This window comes from Symphalangus syndactylus, chromosome 3, assembly GCF_028878055.3.
Source record: "Symphalangus syndactylus isolate Jambi chromosome 3, NHGRI_mSymSyn1-v2.1_pri, whole genome shotgun sequence".
In the NCBI taxonomy this organism is placed as follows: domain Eukaryota; kingdom Metazoa; phylum Chordata; class Mammalia; order Primates; family Hylobatidae; genus Symphalangus; species Symphalangus syndactylus.
Window position 1 is genome coordinate 115,084,405 of NC_072425.2, and position 21,152 is coordinate 115,105,556.

Here is a 21,152-nt window from a genome sequence, read left to right on the forward strand (position 1 = left end):
ATAATATCAAGGTCAGCAGGAAGCTTTTTCTCTAAGTTCAAGCTATATTTCTAAGAGGAAAATTTTAGTTTCTGTTCAGAGATGTCAAAAGCAAACTCATTTTTGCCATGTACTATTACAAACATGGAAAAACAGTCTCTGACACTTACATGTTTTGCAGTTGGCTTATAAATTATCTCCTAGTTACAATTTTGTATTTTCATTGGGATGCTGAATACACATTTCATACAATTTTCTTTGTATTACTTATACGAAAACTAATAGAATTCTCATTAATAATCAAAATTATATAAAAATAATAAGTGAGATTTTTCAAAGATCAGAATATCTAAGAATATAACCATGGGTGCTTGCTAATATATTCCTAGACTTAATTACCAAACTATTGCATCCATACTTTGGAAGTGAACTTGAGAATATGCATGTTTACAAAGCTCTTACAACTGAGTTTTCCAGGTGTTATTTTACTGGTTTATATTGTGTTATATGCTGAAAATCAGAAAATGAAAGAATAATTGTTTATGATAGTTTATATATTTTATATGTAATGATTTACCAATTTAAGCCAAAATCCTTTAAAAAAGTTTTAAAGAAACTCCAACGTATAAAATAAATTATCTTTTTACAAATCTATAGGTCAAACTTTTTCTATATTCACCTGTGTTCAACACTAAAAGTGAAAGAAATGAGATGTGAGGAAGTGTTGAGGCCTGAAATTCCAAGTTCCATTCAGAATTCATATAGGAAAGGATGAAAAAATTTGATATTGCATAAATTAAAACTTCCATGAAAAATAAATCATAAAATAAAAAAGCTAATGCTCAGATAAAAGTTTTTGTTCATAATAGACAACATTTTAATGTTTAACATATATACGTCAATCAACATTTAAAAATACAAAACAATAAAATAAAAATAGGCTTTGGGTATGAATAGGATATTCATGGAAAACGTTTAAAACGAATGTAAAGAAAGATTATTCATATCCTTTGTAATCAGAGGAATTAAAATGAAATAGGGAAATTTAAAATTAAAATTGTATACCTTAGATAAGCTAACAAAAGTATAAATTCTGAGTTGACAAAACATACGCTCTTTCATAACACTGATAGTGATTATAGGTATTATAAATTAAAATAGCTTTTTGAAGAATTTGACAGCTTATTAAAATGTGTAAGTCCTTTGCTTCAGCAACTCTACTTCTACGAGTCTAAGCCAAAGAATTATTAACATATAACCATAAGGACAATGTATGTTGAAAAGTATTTATTTCTGCTATTTTTTGAATTGTTTGAATGTAAAAAAAATCTATAAAAAACGGTTGCACACATATAGTTCATTCATTATACTGAACTCAATAAAAAAGTAAAAGAATATATTTATAAGTACTATCCTGAAATGATTTCTACTCCATGTGGTTAAGCAAAAAGACAATTCATAGAAAATATAAATAGTTTGGTCCTATTTATGAGAAAAACAAGTATTTATGACCATGAGGAAAAATGTTGGGGAAGCCTGTCGATCAAGCCTGTAACATTAGTTGTCACCAAAAAGTGGAACAAGGTTAGATAAGATATTCTCACTTTTTATCTTGTAGTTTTTGAAATATTAAATAATTGGTACCAACTGAAAATTTAAAGAAGAATATTTAAAAGAACAGGGATGAAATGAATTAACAACCACAAAATGCTAATCTTTAATTCTTGGCAATTGATGGAGTCTGATTCTCCATCAGTAGTTATGTATCCTTTTCTGGGAAGGAAAACAGAAATGAATGGGGATCAAATATGGGTGACTATAAAGTTTACATGATAGACAAGTTTATATTCTGTATTGTTTTTCTTTTTCCTTTGTAATTTCTCACCGTTACCAGAATCTAAATATGTCAGCTTCTATTGAAGTACTTTATACCACATATATTTCAAAAATCTTAGGTCTTCTTCTTTTTCCAAATCAAAGCTTTATAACTAAAAAGGGGTAAATAAATATTGATTGAATATCTTATATATTGTAGTCACTGTGCTGGGATATTAAAATGTGGCAGAAAAGAAAATAGACCAAAACCTCTGCTTTCATAATGCAGGGAGAGGCTCAACAAACAAACATGTAAAATCTAAATTGTTTCAACTGTTTCTTTATTCGTTATGGGTAAAACAAATAGGGAAGTGGAATAGCAGTGTCAAGCTAAGGCAGTGAGATTTATACTTAAAATAGGATGATCAAACAAGCTTCACTGAGGAGATAAGAAGAGATAAAAAGGAATGGAAAGATTAAAACCTTGCTGATATTCCAGAAAACGACAGCAGAGAAAACCCTGGCAAAGGCCCTGAGTCAGGAGTGTGGTTGGCATATTTTAGAAACAACGAGGAAGTAAGTCTCATTACAGTAGAGTGAGCAAGGGGGTGAAGAGTAGAAACAACATCACCTGTGTCGTGTTTGTGTGTGTGTGTGTGTGTGTGTGTGTGTATTAGAGGAGCGCAATATATATAGTCCTATGTGTGTGTGTGTCTGTGTGTATATATATATATTTATTTATATATATTTATATATATATTTATTTATATATATTTATATATTATATATATTTAGTGTATATATATTTTCTTTAGTGTATATATATATTTTTATATGTATATATATTTAGTATATACACACACGCTAAAGAATCAGTAAACTATACGTAGGAGCCTGCTACCTGTTTTAGTAAATAAACTTGTATGAAGATAGAGCCATACCTATTCATTATGTGTATGTGTATTAGAGGAGCACAATATATATAGTCCTTTAGTACAGGATCAGTAAACTATACGTAGGAGCCTGCTACCCGTTTTAGTAAATAAACTTGTAGGAAGATACAGCCATACTTATTCATGACGTATTGTCCATGGCTGGTTTCATGCTATGAAGCAGAGTTGAGTAGTTGCAACAGAGACCGAATGGCCCACAAAGTCTGAAATATTACCAGCTGGCCTTTTTCAGTTTGCTGGCCCTGACTGAAGGCCACTGTAAGGGCTTTGCCTTTTATTTGTAAGTCAGATGCGAAGCCAGATGCTTGATCCTTATTGTTTTTATGTCTTGGGTCATTATAAGCATTTTGTTTTTACTCTCTGTGTTATTAGAAGTCTTGGAAGATTGTTTAGGGCAGTGATCAAAAGGATGACTATACCTATTTTGTGGCAAATATATTGTAAGAAAGCAAGCATGAATGCACACAGAATAATTATATGGTTTAAATGTAGTATAAATAAAAAAAAAACCTGGAGGCTTCACCAAAGGAGATAATATTGGGAAGAAGAAATGTACATTCAGTGGTAATTTTTTTTTTTTTTTTTGAGATGGAGTCTCTCTCTCTGTCACCCAGGCTGGAGTGCAGTGGCGTGATGTCGGCTCACTGCAAGCTCCACCTCCTGGGTACACGCCATTTTCCTGCCTCAGCCTCCAGAGTAGCTGGGGTTACAGGCGCCTGCCACCACGCCCGGCTAATTTTTTGTTGTTTTTTTTTTTTAGCAGAGACAGGGTTTCACTGTGTTAGCCAGGATGGTCTCGATCTCCTGACCTCGTGATCCGCCCGCCTCGGCCTCCCAAAGTGCTGGGATTACAGTCGTGAGCTACCGCGCCCGGCCTCAATGGTAATTTCTAAAAAATTGAACAGGGTGGTGAGAAAAAGTTAAAAATCAAGAATGACTCGTATTTATGTCTTCAGTAATTGCTGATATATAATGGATATAAGAATTCAAAAGGGCATAAATTGATAGAAAATCTGGGAGTCATTGGTCTACAGAAAGTAAATACTTTGAAGACATTGGATGAAATAACCTAGGAAAAAATGTTGAAGAAATAGAGAGTTCTTAGATGTGTAGCAGGAAAACATGATGAGAGCAGAAGACCCATGAAAGTATATTGATTAGGGTCCACACAGAAAAAGATGACAGTTTTCAGCTCCATGATTAGAGACGTGGTGTACTCAGTAGTTCATTTTAACAATAGTGGGAGTAAGGAGCACTGGTACAATAAACATAGAACAGATTGGGAGGTAAGAATTTGCAAATAATTGATTTTAACAATATACCATGAAATGTAAACTGTGTAAGAAAATGAGTAAGGCAAGAGGAATACAATGGATCTTGAAAAAGCAGCAGGATAAATGAACTCTATACACATGAAAACAAATCTCAACATAGAATTCTTGTTTACCAGAGTGCTCATGGCCTCAAAGAAGTATTTATCACTCAAAGCTGACCTTTAACTTTCCTTTATTTGTCATAAGAACCATAACTGTATATAATTTTAATAACTGCTTGTATTTATACATCATTTTACAATTTAGAAGATATTCACCCATGTATCGGAATGTCCAAAAGTTAATAAAATAGCAAATGAAGCATTGAACATTGTCTTAGAGACTTAAAAAATGAAGGGTAATCCAACAGTAATGAAAATACCAGCAGAGCATACATCAGATAAGTCTTTGTGTGTGTGTGTGTGTGTGTGTGTGTATGTGTGTTTCATTTATGCCTTTATTATTATTATTATTATACTTTAAGTTTTAGGGTACATGTGCACAATGTGCAGGTTTGTTACATATGTATCCATGTGGCATGTTAGTGTGCTGCACCCATTAACTCGTCATTTAGCATTAGGTATATCTCCTAATGCTGTCCCTCCCCCTCCCCCCACCCCACAACAGTCCCCGGAGTGTGATGTTCCCCTTCTTGTGCCCATGTGTTCTCATTGTTCAGTTCTCACCTATGAGTGAGAACATGTGGTGTTTGGTTTTTTGTCCTTGTGATAGTTTACTGAGAATGATGGTTTCCAGTTTCATCCATGTCCCTACAAAGGACATGAACTCATCATTTTTTATGGCTGCATAGTATTCCATGGTGTATATGTGCCACATTTTCTTAATCCAGTCTATTATTGTTGGACATTTGGGTTGGTTCCAAGTCTTTGCTATTGTGAATAGTGCCACAATAAACATACGTGTTCATGTGTCTTTATAGCAGCATGATTTATAGTCCTTTGGGTATATACCCAGTAATGGGATGGCTGGGTCAAATGGTATTTCTAGTTCTAGATCCCTAAGGAATCGCCACACTGACTTCCACAATGGTTGAACTAGTTTACAGTCCCACCAACAGTGTAAAAGTGTTCCTATTTCTCCACATCCTCTCCAGCACCTGTTGTTTCCTGACTTTTTAATGATGGCCATTCTAACTGGTGTGAGATGGTATCTCACTGTGGTTTTGATTTGCATTTCTCTGATGGCCAGTGATGATGAGCATTTTTTCATGTGTTTTTTGGCTGCATAAATGTCTTCTTTTGAGAAATGTCTGTTCATGTCCTTCGCCCACTTTTTGATGGGGTTGTTTGTTTTTTTCTTGTAAATTTGTTTGAGTTCATTGTAGATTCTGGATATTAGCTCTTTGTCAGATGAGTAGGTTGCAAAAATTTTCTCCCATTCTGTAGGTTGCCTGTTCACTGTGATGGTAGTTTCTTTTGCTGTGCAGAAGCTCTTTAGTTTAATTAGATCCCATTTGACAATTTTGGCTTTTGTTGCCATTGCTTTTGATGTTTTAGACATGAAGTCCTTGCCCAAGCCTATGTCCTGAATGGTATTGCCTAGGCTTTCTTCTAGGGTTTTTATGGTTTTAGGTCTAACATGTAAGTCTTTAATCCATCTTAAATTAATTTTTGTATAAAGTGTAAGGAAGGGATCCAGTTTCAGCTTTCTACATATGGCTAGCCAGTTTTCCCAGCACCATTTATTAAATAGGGAATCCTTTCCCCATTTCTTGTTTTTGTCAGGTTTGTCAAAGATCAGATAGTTGTAGATATGTGACATTATTTCTGAGAGCTCTGTTCTGTTCCATTGATCTATGTCTCTGTTTTGGTACCAGTACCATGCTGTAAGTCAATCCTAAGCCAAAAGAACAAAGCTGGAGGCATCACGCTACCTGATTTCAAACTATACTACAGGGCTGCAGTAATCAGATAAGTCTTAAGCTACAAAACAGAAAATTCTCTAAATAAAAATTGACTTAAAATATGCTAAAATTGGACTTTCCTACTCTAAGAATCCCAGTTATTTGCACTACATTTTAATCATGTGAAGATGTCGTGTAAGTATTGGATCATTAGTAAAACAAAAGTATTTTTTGCCCATGCAATTCTTTGAAAAGGAAGAATTATTTTGTAAGTTATATGCATTTAGTAAGACATGAACCTCAGTGTTTACTGAAGTCCACTCCTAAGACATGTACTTTGTTCTTCTAAAAATGCCTTGGAGTTTGAGGATGACAGTAACATTGAGATTCAACTATTAGGTGACAATGGGAAATCCTGCTGATAAGATTTTGCTGAAATAGATGGACTCTGTAGTTCGGTAGACAAAATTCAGATTTTTTCTTTTAAGAAGGAAAATATACTACATGTCTCTTACCTGAGATACAGTAGGGTCCCACTCTGTTACAGTAGAAATGTAAATTAAACATTATGTTTCAAAGCTTGTCTTATAAATGTAAACATAGAATCAGCAAGTTAATCTCAAATGTAAATATGTATATTCCTGCATAAATGCTGCATGTGCACAAGCACTTGGTAGCAGAGCATTCTCAACAATTTACTGAACTCTTTCATATGATTGCACACCCAGCTAACACAGCCATTTTCCACTTAACTAAGCAGCTTCAGAGCCAGAGCAGAGACACTATTTATTTCAGTGTCACCTATAGTTAAGGTTACGTCAAGATTTCCATTATGAACCTGTTTTCGGAGCTTCATACCTTTGTAATGGTTCTAATCACATAGTGACACCAGATCTCTCTAAAAGTGCATCAAGCAACATGCATTTTGAAAAAGCAAGCCAAATATGTGAGGCTAATAAAACACTCCAATATTAAAAGGATTGCAATTTCTACTGAGCTTATAAGTATTTTTAGCAAGGTAAGTGAACAATAAAAGTACAGTTTTTAAGTAAAACAATGACCTGCTCTTATATAAAAATAGACAGATGGGAGAAATGTCCATGGTAATTTAGACAGTATTAGATTTGAAAATGGTGCTCTCAGCTTTTTGGTCAAGGTTATCCATGCTGCATCTCTCTCTCCAACCCCCTATACAATATCATTATTCATTTCACAAAATTGTTATTATGTGCATATTAATGCCTAGTCCATATACAATATTCTATTCTTGATTTTTCCTCTTTACTCTGTCACCAATTCTACATTAATTTTCGTTTTTTTCAAATAGGGGAAAATTGCTTTCAGCAACCATGGCAAATGTGCAACACTGAATTTCTCCCTCCCTTCATACTGTGCACCAAAAAAGGCCATAAATGTTTGCATGGGGCATGCTAATTTCTGTTGAGAAATATCAAATCCTCAAGTGGCCTTTAGCCTTTATAAAAATCCATATGTGCTCACCTTTTATCATTCACTTAATGTTGTAACTTTCTCACCTACCACTTCATGTTTTTGTTTTTCCGTTAGGGGCTTTGGCAGATGCAAAAATAACTAATACATTGCTTTAGTAAATCTTGTGCATATTCCAGATCATTGCTTGGTATATCTACCCATGTATCACTTTGAGAAGATCATCCATTTTCTCTTTGATTTTCCTCTTCTGTCATTTCTCCTATCTGTGACACTATGACTAGACGTTTGCTATGTGACCAAAGTTCCGAAATGTCAAGGAGAATAAGAACAGAAAATGAGAAAAATGGCTTATAGAATTTGGCATATAGAATATTTGATACATTTTAAGAAGCAGTTTGAGAGAATAGCAAGGAAAATAACTGTTTTCTACATGAATAAAGAATGGACAGCTTGTGAGGAAGCTAATTGTAACATAGAACTACTTCAATATATTTTAACACAAAGTGACATCTGGAGGTATTCAGGATGCAAAAAAAAAAGAAAGAAGAAATAGGGGACTTGATCATGTTATTACAGGAGACAAAAGAAGGATAGCGATAATGTGTCACATGCTCACATACTTGAGGGTGTGTGTGTGTTTTAATTTGCATTCTCCCAATAGGAGAACCTATATACACAAACATAAGTGTAGGCAGTTTATTTGAGATATGATTCCAAAAAGGGTAAAGTGAGGAGACAAGGAAAGTGAGATGAAGTAGTAAGATTTAATATCAGAATTTATTTATTTTATGTTATTTTATTTATTTATTTTTTGAGATGGAGTGTCACTCTGTTACCCAGGCTGGAGTACAGTGGTGCGATCTCAGCTCACTGCAACCTCCGCCACCTGGGTTCAAGTGATTCTCCTGGCTCAGCCTCCCAAGTAGCTGTGACTACAGGTGCATAGTACACGCGTGGCTAATTATTTGTATTCTTAGTAGAGACGGGGTTTCACCGTGTTAGCCAGGATGGTCTCAATCTCCTGACCTCATGATCTGCCTACCTCGGCCTCCCAAAGTTCTGGGATTACAGGCGTGAGCCACTGCGCCCAGCCAATATCAGAATATTTTTGAGAAAATTTGTGTGAGCCAGTGGGGCTTGATCCAGGCAACCTCTAGGAAGTATCTAGGATGCTTTCCAGAATTATGCATTTGAGATAAGGATTATTGTAGTATTTCTCTATTAGCTGTAATCCCTCAGTATTTGTGGGGGCTCCTGGGGACCTAACTCCTCTATATGGCCTGGCCATGCTCGTATTGAGCCCAGTATAGTCTGTCGTGTGTAGAAGACATCAGTTGCTAGCAGCATGAGATAAGTCTGAGTTTAAAATGCAGCTGTGGTTGCCATTAAAATGAGGACATGTGATACAGGATCACATGTGTCTGTACAGTGAGTACTACTGAAACTGGTACAAATTAGAAATAAATCAGGGAAAAGACAAAATATAATATAGTAGTCTTAGAAATATGAGAGATTATTTAGAAGAATGGAAAATGAAGATAAGGAGAATAACCAGTCCTTCTCCATGGCCTATGACTTTGGATCATTGGGAAAATGAGGGACTCAACTAGAAGGGCTACAGGACAAGTGATGCTGGAAAAGGAAAAAACAGCTTTCAGTGAAGATGAGCAGGGGATAAATATTATGGAAAAACAGAGTAAAGGAGTGGCCACATAATTAGAGATGGCCACAGTTCACATGGGACAAGTGCTTAGAGTTGAGGTGGCACTAATGGTAGAAGTACATTCTAGGGAAATGAAAAGTCTAAAAAGACTGAGTGTGGAGATTTAAAGGGTAAAGGGTAACTTTGTTAGAAAAAGAGATTATAATTTTTTAGTGTTGAAGACAAAAGATGAACATAAACTGCTGTACACTGTACAGCAGGTGCTTGATATATTCTGTTCTTTTTTTTTTTTTTTCGAGACAGAGTCTTGCTCTGTCGCCCAAACTGGAGTGCAGTGGTGCGATCTTGTCTCACTGCAACCTCCACCTCCCAGGTTCAAGCAATTCTCCTGCCTCAGCCTCCTGAATAGCTGGGATTACAGGCACGTGCCACCACAACGGGCTAATTTTTGTATTCTTAGTAGAGACAGGGTTTTACCATGTTGGCCAGGCTGGTCTCAACTCTTTTTTTTTTTTTTTTTTGAGACGGAGTCTCGCTCTGTCACCCAGGCTGGAGTGCAGTGGCGTGATCTCAGCCTCCCAGGTTCATGTCATTCTCCTGCCTCAGCCTCCCAAGTAGCTGGGACTACAAGCGCCCACCACCACACCCAGCTAATTTTTTGTATTTTTAGTAGAGACGGGGTTTCACCGTGTTAGCCAGGATGGTCTCGATCTCCTAACCTCGTGATCTGCCCACCTTGGCCTCCTAAAGTGCTAGGATTACAGGCATGAGCCACCGTGCCCGGCTGGTCTCGAACTCTTAACCTCATGATCCACCTGCCTCGGCCTCCCAAAGTGCTGAGATTACAGGCGTGAGCCACTGCACTCAGCCCAATATATTCTGTTCTTACCAACTCTGTGTCTTAGCTATAATTACTCTTACTTTATTTGAGGGAATTGAGGCCAGAGGCACATGTAGAATGTACATAGAGATCTTCCTGTCCACAAAGCCTTTTCTCATCCACTTTTATCACGTGAATTCCTTTGGAAACAGGAACAAGTTGATAATTGGGCTGTAACTATATTTATCATTTCTGGGCAGAAAGAATTGACAGCATAAAGAGAGCAATTGATTTGCTGTTGTTTTAGTGCTGGTTCATCAGGCACACACAAAGAAAAAGCCAGAAAAAATAGTTGCTAAGGACTATGTGTGTAGGGGGATGAAGGGGAGCTAGTGGAGGTCGAGTGAGAGAAAGGACTCAGATAAGGGAGAGTGAGCAGAATGTCAAAACAGGAGCCAGTGAGCAGAATGTCAAAACAGAGCCAGATTGGTGGATATGCCATTTGGAGAAGCAAAGCAGAAAGCTGTTCTTAAAATCATATCAAGAAAAATGTTTTGGGCTGCCTCCTTCTTACTGCTGTATACTAGTCAACAAATACCACTGAGTAATATTATGTTTCTAGTGGTGACAGAGCAGAAACATTCTTCTCAAGCCCATTTTCTAGTGAGGAGGAAATACATAAACAAGTATTTAAAGAAAATTGTGACAAGTGACATAAAGGAAATATACAATGTATTATGACATACAATTTAGGATTCTTTTCTAGTGTGAGGCTTAGAGAAGTAACTCCTGGGTTGATAAATGGAATGAACAACTGGAATAAAATCTAGGCAACTGGAAGTCCAGCAGCAGCTCTGGCATTTGCTAGTTTTGTAACAGTGGTAACTTAATTTTCTTACTCTGTTTCCTTATTGGAAAAGTAAGACTAGTAAGGCCAAATCATTCTGTAAAACATTTCTGGATAAAGAATTGTGTTATTATTTTGTAAGAAAATAATTTAAGGCATGGGAAAATATTTACAAATAATAATATTAAACAAGAAAATTTCATTGTTCCTGGCACAGTGGTAGAAATGCACTCACATCAGCAAACTGAAGCTGAGTTTATTGAAAACAATGCTTCTGCCAGAATCTGACAGATGCATCATGGTGTGACACCTCCTAAGCTGTCACTGGTTTACCAGTTACCCAAAGCAATAATTTCTGATAGGTCTTCTTCAACACCCAGATATTGTTTTGGATACTGACCTTATCAGGGAATAGCAGAAACAGCAAGACAGAAGCACAAGAGCATAGAAGCAGTATTAGTTGTCAGCAGCCCTGTCAGAACAGTTAAGTGTAGCATGCTTTAAGATATGTACCCAAATACTGTGGATTTTGCTTTTAGTGATTTTAACCGCATGAAGTGCTTTGTTCCCAATCAAAAGAAACATTAAATAATAATGATACAAATTTTTAAAAGGAATAATGAAACCCTGCACATTTTGAAAGGCTTGCCTGTGAAAAAACCCCTGGAGCATCATCCACATAAAGTACTGCCTATTTCTAGACTAAATTTTCTTAGTCCTTAGGGAACAGCTGTCAAATGGTACTTTTAGTGACATTTAGACAAAGCCATAGAGTCTATTGATAACTTTTAACGAATAAAGTCAACTGAATGAATACTTGTTTACTTACCTTGGAAATGAAAAAAAAAAAAAAAAAACCCTGCTATTTCTTGGCATTCTAACTTCATACTGTGAAAAAAAATGGAGAAAGCAAAAGTATATGAATTAACAATAGCTGTGGTTTTACAGCACTTCCATATAAATGGCAGTCATTCATATCATGAGAGCAAGGGACTCAGTTAGGTAACCTAAGTGGTATACCAATTGCCTCTATGAACCCTTCTGAAGAAATGACGTATTCTAATAAGTTATTTAAAAGCAATGTAATTTCAATTATAAGATTCATGAAAAAAGTGGGATTTTTTGGTCTTTAAACAATTTCTTTCTGAAGCTCTGTAATTGTAAGCGGTTGAAAGTTTATATATATATATGTATAAAATCATAAACACAAAATCACTGTTTTTATAATATACTAGGAAATTCAGAAATAAGAAGTCACACTTCTAAATTTAAGATACTGCTTTTATCTCACTATTCAAATACACAGTGTTATCCAAATTTACTTTTATATGACTAAGTATGAGATACATAGTAATTGTGTTAAATTCTTGATTTTGGAACTGGTAACTTTATTAACATCATATTTAATTTCTTCATCAAAGTAAAGATATATTTTAGAGTTCACTTGAGAGTTTTTAATGTAGTTCCTCTATCTTATTTAGAAATAAAAGCATATTTTAAAATATTCATTCATTCAGGCTGGGCGTGGTGGCTCACGCTTGTAATTCCAGCACTTTGGGAGGCTGAGGCGGGCGGATCACGAGATCAGGAGATCGAGACCACGGTGAAACCCCGTCTCTACTAAAAATACAAAAAATTAGCCGGGCATGGTGGCGGGCACCTGTAGTCCCATCTACTCGGAGAGGCTGAGGCAGGAGAATGGCGTGAACCCGGGAGGCGGAGCTTGCAGTGAGCCGAGATTGCGCCACGGCACTCCAGCCTAGGCGACAGAGCGAGACTCCACCTCAAAAAAAAAAAAAAAAAAAATTAATTCATTCATTTAACAGAGTATATTTATAGATCTGAAATTATGCTGAGTCTGGCAATAAGATGAAAAAGATATATCCCTAATGTCAAGGAGTTGGTACACAATTACAATACTGTGTGATGAGTGTGATAATAGATCTATATATAGAGAAACTCCGCCTCTAAAAGTCACACACTTTCAAGAACTTAGTATTAAAGTGTGAGTTCATGTCGACCAGGGAGATGAAGCAGGGAATAGCACGTGCAAAGTCACAGAGGCTTGGAATAATATAGTATATTTGAAGAACACAAAGGAGTTCAGTATAACTATAATGAAAGTTCCTTATTGGAACACTGAAGAAGATAAAGTTTTCAACATTGAAAGGAGACAGAAAATATCTATTGCACATCACTAGAGATAAATTAATAAAAATATTGAAACAGATTAGCCTGTGGTAAAATTCTAGCTCTTTCTAAGCATAACTAAAAAATACATCCTTTTTTTTCCGTATATTTAAGTGATATATTAGCTAATATAATGCAATATCGTCAAAACAAGAAATAGCATCTTCCATTCCTGGATGGGTCATGAATGGAGGAAGAATATTTTTTACAAAATAGGAAGAAAAATGAGATATAACTGAAGAATTATTAATATAGAATAAAATTTCACAGATATTAAGAAAAAAACACCATAACATTTATATATTAAGCAATCAGGAGCAAATAACAATAACAGTGGCAGTTTTCATGTTAGTGTGTACTCTATAGTAACACATCTAAAGAAACATCCTGACCTACCAACAGAAAAAAATCTCCGTCTTCTGAAATCTGTCAGTAGTAATTTCCAAATATTCATCCATTACAATTTCAAAGGGAAACTTAAAAAAGAAATCTAGACTTCTCAGCTCTATTTTAGAACATGTGGATATGTGATTAGGGAACAAAAATGTTAACTGGACATTTTAAAAACAGAACAGAAATCTTTAGATTATGCTAAAAAAATGCCAGATTTAGCTACCTCCGTCCTATAAATGTGTGTGTCATTTCTATAACGCATTGCATAATTCAAAAGTCTGAATAATATTATGCATACAAATCTCCTCTATTGAATATGTTTTATTCTTTGTAATTTCTGTATCCAAAACATTGCCTAATATTATGTCTGACACCTGTGAATACTTGTTTAATAAATACATTTATTTTTTCAATCAATATTCAAAAATTTATATGTATGTGTTTAAAAGTATATATGATGCAGAAAACTGAAACTGGACCCCTTCCCTACACCTTATACAAAAATTAATTCAAGATGGATTAAACACTTAAACGTAAGACTTAAAACCATAAAAACCCTAGAAGAAAACCTAGGCAATACCATTCAGGACATAGGCATGGGCAAGGATTTCATGTCTAAAACACCAAAAGCAATGGCAACAAAAGCCAAAATTGACAAATAGGATCTAATTAAACTAAAGAGCTTCTGCACAGGAAAATCAATATCATCAGAGTGAACAGGCAACCTACAGAATGGGAGAAAAGTTTTGCAATGTATCCGTCTGACAAAGGGATAATATCCAGAATCTACAAGGAACTTAAACAAATTCACAAGAAAAAAACGAACAACCCCATCAAAAAGTAGGTGAAGGATATGAACGAACGCTTCTCAAAAGAAGACATTTATGCGGCCAACAAACATATGAAAAAGAGCTCATCACCACTGGTCATTAGAGAAATGCAACTCAAAACCACAATGAGATACCATCTCACACCAGTTAGAATGGCAATCATTAAAAGTCAGGAATCAACAGATGCTGAACAGGATGTGGAGAAATAGGAACACTTTTACACCGTTGGAAGTGTAAATTAGTTCAACCATTGTGGAAGACAGTGTGGCAATTCCTCAGGGATCTAGAACCAGGAATACCATTTGACCCAGCAATCCCATTACTGAGTATATACCCAAAGGATTATAAACCATTCTACTGTAAAGACACATGCACATGTATGTTTATTCCAGCACTGTTCACAACAGCAAAGACTTGGAACCAACCCAAATGCCCCTCAATGATAGACTGGATAAAGTAAATTTGGCACATATACACCATAGAATACTATGCAGCCATAACAAAGGATGAGTTCATGTCCTTTGCAGGGACATGGATGAAGCTGGAAGCCATCATCCTCAGCAAACTAACACAGGAACAGAAAACCAAACACCGCATGTTCTCACTCATAAGTGGGAGTTGAGTAATGAGAACACATGGACACAGGCAGGGGAACAGCACACAACGGGGCCTGTCGGGGGTTGGGGGGCTAGGGGAGGGAATAGCATTAGGAGAAATACCTAATGTAGATGACAGGTTGATGGGTGCAGCAACCCACCATGGCATGTGTATGCCTATGTAACAAACCTGCATGTTCTGCACATGTATCCCAGAACTTAAAGTATAATAACAAAAAAAGTATAAATAGTAATAGATATTTTTTCTCTCAGCATTTATTATGCTTCTCTCAGTTATATAAACAACATTTTATTTACTAGCTTTCCAGGTTTTCAGAATGTCCATTTATTGTTATTGAAATATAATAGATTTTCCTCCTCACAACTAATTACTGCCTGATAGTATATATGATATACAATATGGTTCAGATATATAATAATTCAATGCTATTGTTTATATTTTGATCTACTGAAGTGGATATAACCATACTGCACCAAAATATTAGATCAAAACATTCTTCAAACTTCAGTAATGTTTATTTATTGTGAAACTGAAGTGATACAATTAGACTTACTGGGCATTAGGGCTATAAAACTAAGACATTTTTCTCTATAACTCCAATCAGAAATAATCTGTCAAGAAGCAGTCAACTTATCTGGATAATTTGGTTAATTAAATGAAATGTATTCCAAATTCAATTAATTTCCACGAATTCAGTTTAGATTCTATAAATACATTATTTTAGTCATATTTGGATTTATTTCTTCATTTAATTTAGTACAACACACCTATGAGCTAGGTTCTATAATTTCCATTTGATAAGTGATAAAATGAATGCCCTAAGAGTTTACGTAGTTGGTCCATGGTCACACAGTATAGCGCAACCAAATATAGGATTTGGACCTAAATCTGTCCTTTCTGACTTTATCTAACTTCATTCTATGAGTAATACATGAATGGGGAAAAATTCTTAAGGAAATTATGTGAAAATCTACCATTGTATGTGACTACCTGCAACTTATCTGCAAACCTGAAACACTTAGGCTTAAAAAAAATTTTTAACTTATTTGGACCCAATCTCTGATTTCTAAATTACTGAGAGGGTCCAGAGAGATGATTTGATAAAATTTCCCACAACTGTCTCTGACTTACCTAGATTAAGAAATGATATACTGTGGAAGACCTGGATTTCCCAAGTGCAACAGTTGATCAACCACTGTAATTTATGAGGTTTGTAAGTTAAGTATTTGTCTAGAAACAAATAATAATAGAAGGCAACGTATGTTCTTTATAATTTATTTTCTATTATTAAAGCTGGAAAAGTTTTGATTCATTGACAAATATATGATTTTTTGTCTTTCATATATATAAGCAGATATGAAATACTTATTGCATAATTAAATTCCATATACATACATATGTGTGTATTATATGTACTTATGCATAATTTGACATTACATGATAAAGCTGATGCCAAATAGATATTGATGTTTGTTTGCCAAAACAGATACTTTGCTTTGGTATCCCTGACTCAATTTTTGATTCAGTGGGAATTTTCTATATGTTCTGTCAAAATTTCTATGCCTGACATGAAATAAATTAAACTCCATTTTAACTTTCAGGATTTAAGATTAGAGATGAAAGGCCGGGCACTGTAATTAGAGATTACAGTGACTCACGCCTGTAATCCCAGCACTTTGGGAGGCCGAGACAGGTGGATCATGAGGTCATGAGTTCTAAACCAGCCTGATCAACCTGGTGAAAACCCATGTGTACTGAAAATACAAAAATTAGCGGGGCATGGTGGTGCACACCTGTAGTCCCAGCTACTCACGAGGCTGAGGCAGGAGAATTGTTTGAACCTGGGAGGCGGAAGTTGCAGTGAGCCAAGATTGCGCTATTGTACTCCAGCCTGGGTGACAGAGTGAGACTCCATACCAAAAAAAGAAAGATTAGAGATGAAATATCCACATAGTGTTTATATAGTGCCTTTAATTTAAAAATAATTTCATAGATTATCCTTTGGAAGAGGTTAATGGTATTTACTGTTTTAATTAAAATGCTGACCACTGTTTTCTAGTCATGGTACTCTGAGATTTGAGAAAAACACAGTGCTTATATACCATTCTCATTAAGCAAATTCTTGTGCATGAGAACTTTTATATATATGACATGTTTCAATATGTCTTATAACTGATTCCACGTAGAGCAACGTGGTAAAAGTGGAGCTAACAGAGCTATTTTAGTTGTTTATATATTACAGATTTTCTGTCCATCAAAATAAAATCAATAACAGCATTCAAATCAACCAGAGCCAAATGAACTACCAACATAAGTAAAAGATAGTGGATTTTCCTCTATATGCATTTTTATATTCATTAAAACATCTAATAGTACTCTCATGTTGTCATGATGGCTGTGATTTTCCTTTAATGCAGTTTGATATGCCCTTCACAAAAAGGCAAAATCAAGACTCATCAATATTTAGCAGCTGAGAATCTCTACTGAAGACAATCAAAAATATTTGGGAAGATTTATATCAACATCTGAAGCAGCAAAGAATATTTGCCTTCATAGACTGTAGCAATGATTTTCAATGAACCTGCACATGCCACATTTTAACCTATTAATGAGGATCATGTGGGTGAAATAAGACTTTTCTTGTCTTATTAATTCAAATGCCAAACTAGGCACGTTGACAGTTTGCTTATTAAACTGACTCCAGACTCACTGTACACAGAGATCTATGGACTGCTCTTTGTTTACTTTACAAGAATTTTGTTTTTGTTTAAAAATTTCTTACTGAGTTGTTTATTTAAACTGAATTTCCATAGTGAGAATAAAGATTGTTAAACAGAATTCTACATTTTACATGAAAAACAGCTTATAAATATGGATTATCCTTCCGTGTATTAACTATATTAATAAACTCACATTGCTAAATATATAATTAATACATGATTAAATATCCTGGAATGCCCCCTCTTCTCTCTGATTATATGAACCTAATCAACTTTCTATGACTAATGTAAATCCAACTTCATTTCTGAATTCACACACCCCATCTCAGCCTGGACAAATCTCTCCCTACCCCAAACTCATAATCATTATGATCTTAGCTAGGAGTCTTAATCAGTAAGTCACAATTTGCTGATTCATAATTATTACTTTGAATTCTATCACACAAAATTTACTACTAGTCCTGTGTCTAGATAGTATTTGACTGGACAGATATGTGTTGAATAGATAAGTTAAATAAATGAATAAGAGAATGAATATAGAATAATAAACTCAAAGCTGATAAATTTAATTTTTAACAAAAACAACATATGACAAAGCTTGTTACTGTAATGAAGATATTTTATCACTTTGTCTATTAATACAGATTTTGGCATCAGAAGAGTTTAGATTTTGAGCAAATGTCTGTCAGAATAAGTGTATATATATGAACATGCCCACTGAAGTGTGCCATACATGATGTCACTTTGTCATAGCAAGAAAAAAAGTTCAATAGCATTGAATGTCAGTGAAAAATACTTAAAAAGAGGGGTAGAAATGAGCTAGGACATTTTAGATTCTAGTACTGGATTTTCTATCATTTAATGATTATATGACTCTAATTGTCTAAAAGATAGTGAAGTCGAAGAAATATGAAGCTAAGTATTTGCTGCAGCTTTGACATTGAATATAGTGGAAGGGTAGACCTTAAATTGAATAGGAGGAAAGGGTGAATGAGAGAGATTGGATGAAAAGTGGCAGACATAGATCCATCCATATTCTTCCCCATCTCTTCGTAACCATTGCGGTGATGTCATTCCTTCTGTGTGTCTGAGATCATAGTGAGAGTCAGTGAAGGTAGAAATGGTGTTCGTAGACTTCATAGAAGGGGAAGCATATGAAACTAATAGTAGAGAATACGTTACATTTGTACAATTGAAAAAAGTAGAAGGCATTCTAGATATATATCGAATAAACACTGGCCTTTTCCATTATTCTAGGTTGAACCCCACCTCAGGGCAACTCTTCTTCCAAACAAAGTGGAATTAGTGTTAATTCAAGCTCTACTCAAGGTGAGGAAAATTCTACTCTACTGTCTTTTACTGTCAACTTGGCTATGACTAAAAAGCCACAGAATTCCACTTCTGGCTAATGCTGCATATCATACAGAGGCATGTTTGGTCTAGGCTTGTGTATGTTTCCCTCTCATCTGCCACGTTCTCACGGATGTAAGTGGAGGGAAGAACATCAATGTGGCAGGAGTGAGCCTGCTGAGAATTTGAGCAAGGTTTTCACACTGCTTACATATAAAACATAGATTCTTGCCAAGTCTCATTTCTAACTATTTAACTTTATAATGATGTGGTACTTGGTGCATATGCCTCTTGTTAAACTTAATTCAGTGCCATTACAACATCATCATTTGCCAACAGATGATGGATCTTTAAAACCCAGTAGCAGGTCAGGACAGGAAATTTTTCTCAAAGAAGAGCCCAAAATTCTGTTGGTTTTTTTTTTTCTTTTTTAATTGAGATGGAGTCTTGCTCTGTCACCCAGGCTGGAGGGCAGTTGCACGATCTCTGCTCACTGCAAGCTCCACCTCCCGGGTTCAGCCATTCTCCTGCCTCAGCCTCCCCAGTAGCTGGGACTCCAGGCACCTGCCACCACGTCCGGCTAATTTTTTGTATTTTTAGTAGAGGCGGGGTTTCACCGCATTAGCCAGGGTGGTCTCAACCTCCTGACCCTGTGATCCGCCTGCCTTGGCCTCCTAAAGTGCTAGGATTACAGGCATGAGCCACCGCGCCCGGCCCCAAAATTCTTAAAACAAAGCTTTGTGCTCCCAAAGGCTTACTTACCAGGATAGTCTTAATGGGCTGTCTTGTCTTTTGCCCTCTGTAGTTTCAGTAAATGTAAGACTGAGGACAAGAGAAAAGTGAGAGTGGAAATTTTATTTCTCTTGCCCATTTCCTACTGGGAAGCTATAGGTTGTATTCACTCTTTATCCAAAAGCCAAAACTCATGGCAGTTGTAGACTCCTGGCTTCTATAAAAGTTCCTTAGTCTTTTGCCTTGAGGCTTAGAAGTGGTGATAGCTTCCCAATGTTATTATATTGCTAGTCCTAGTGAAACGCACTATTCTATGTTGATATCCTGAAACCCTATCAACACATTTTGCACATGCTGTCATGAGCCTCATCAGAACATTTCAGTCAAGGATGGACCACATGTGTATCAGTGATCCCAAAAGATTATAATACCATGTTTTAACTGTACCTTTTCTATGCCTAGATATGTTTAGATACACAAATACTTACCATTGTGTTACAAATGCCTATAGTATTTACTGTAATAATGCTGTACAGGTTTGAAGCCTAGGAGAAATAGGCTATATCAAATAGCCGAATGTGTAGTAGGTTATACTTTCTAGGTTTGTGTAAGTACATTCTATGATGTTCTCACAATGAAAAAAATCACTAAATGATGCATTTCTCAGAACACATTCTCATTGTTATGCAACACATGGCTGTAGTTTCTTTAGTAAACTTCTAAATTGTCTAATTGGAGTGTGCATGCATATTTTGCCGGGATTATCACCAGTAAGTTAATTTTAGGAAAATAAATGATGCTAGGTTGTGTAATCTGATGGTAGAAAATTTAAAATTGGGATTTTATGTTAAGAGAGATGAGATTAACAAATCTGCACACATGTATCCTTTGTATCTAAAAGAAAGAATAGCTATTATATATATATACATATATTTATTCTAAAAATTGTTAGGATGTAGCAAAAAAAAAAGGGCAAGGATGACACCTTTGATCCTTCCACACACTAATATAAAGGAGGCAGCAAGATAAATATCTACACTTAATTAGGGTAGTAAGCAGTATTCTTAGTGAAGAGTAAGAACGTGAAAAAAAGTTTTCATTTGATTAAGAACATAAAGATTGGAGAAGTTAAAGATACAGAGCGTTTGCTCCTCAGTCTGGAGGCATATTGGAAGGGGTATTAATGCAGTCTGAAAAGTGAATGTATGAAACTATATGAGAACTTTAGAATAGCTATGGATATGACATCTAGATTACTTAGTGACTGGCAAAGATCAATGATAAAAGGTATGGTAACATTGATTCTGATTGCTTTAAACAGATAATGATTGTGAAAAGATGATGGGAGAAGGAAGAGCATCAGTGATTAACAAATGTACAGAGGTTTTTAACAGCCTTTAGACTCATTGGATGCATGGGTAGAGGGAGAGAGAAGGGTGATTATGTGGCACATGTGGAGTTCTCCTTTGACCCTTTCCATTAAAGACAGCTTGAAGAAATGATATGAAATCTGTGCTACCTTTAGGAAGCATTCTTAACTAAAACTGCTATGTGAAATTACCTCACACAAATTAAAATAGCTATTATAAAAAGGACAGGAGATATATTTAGGC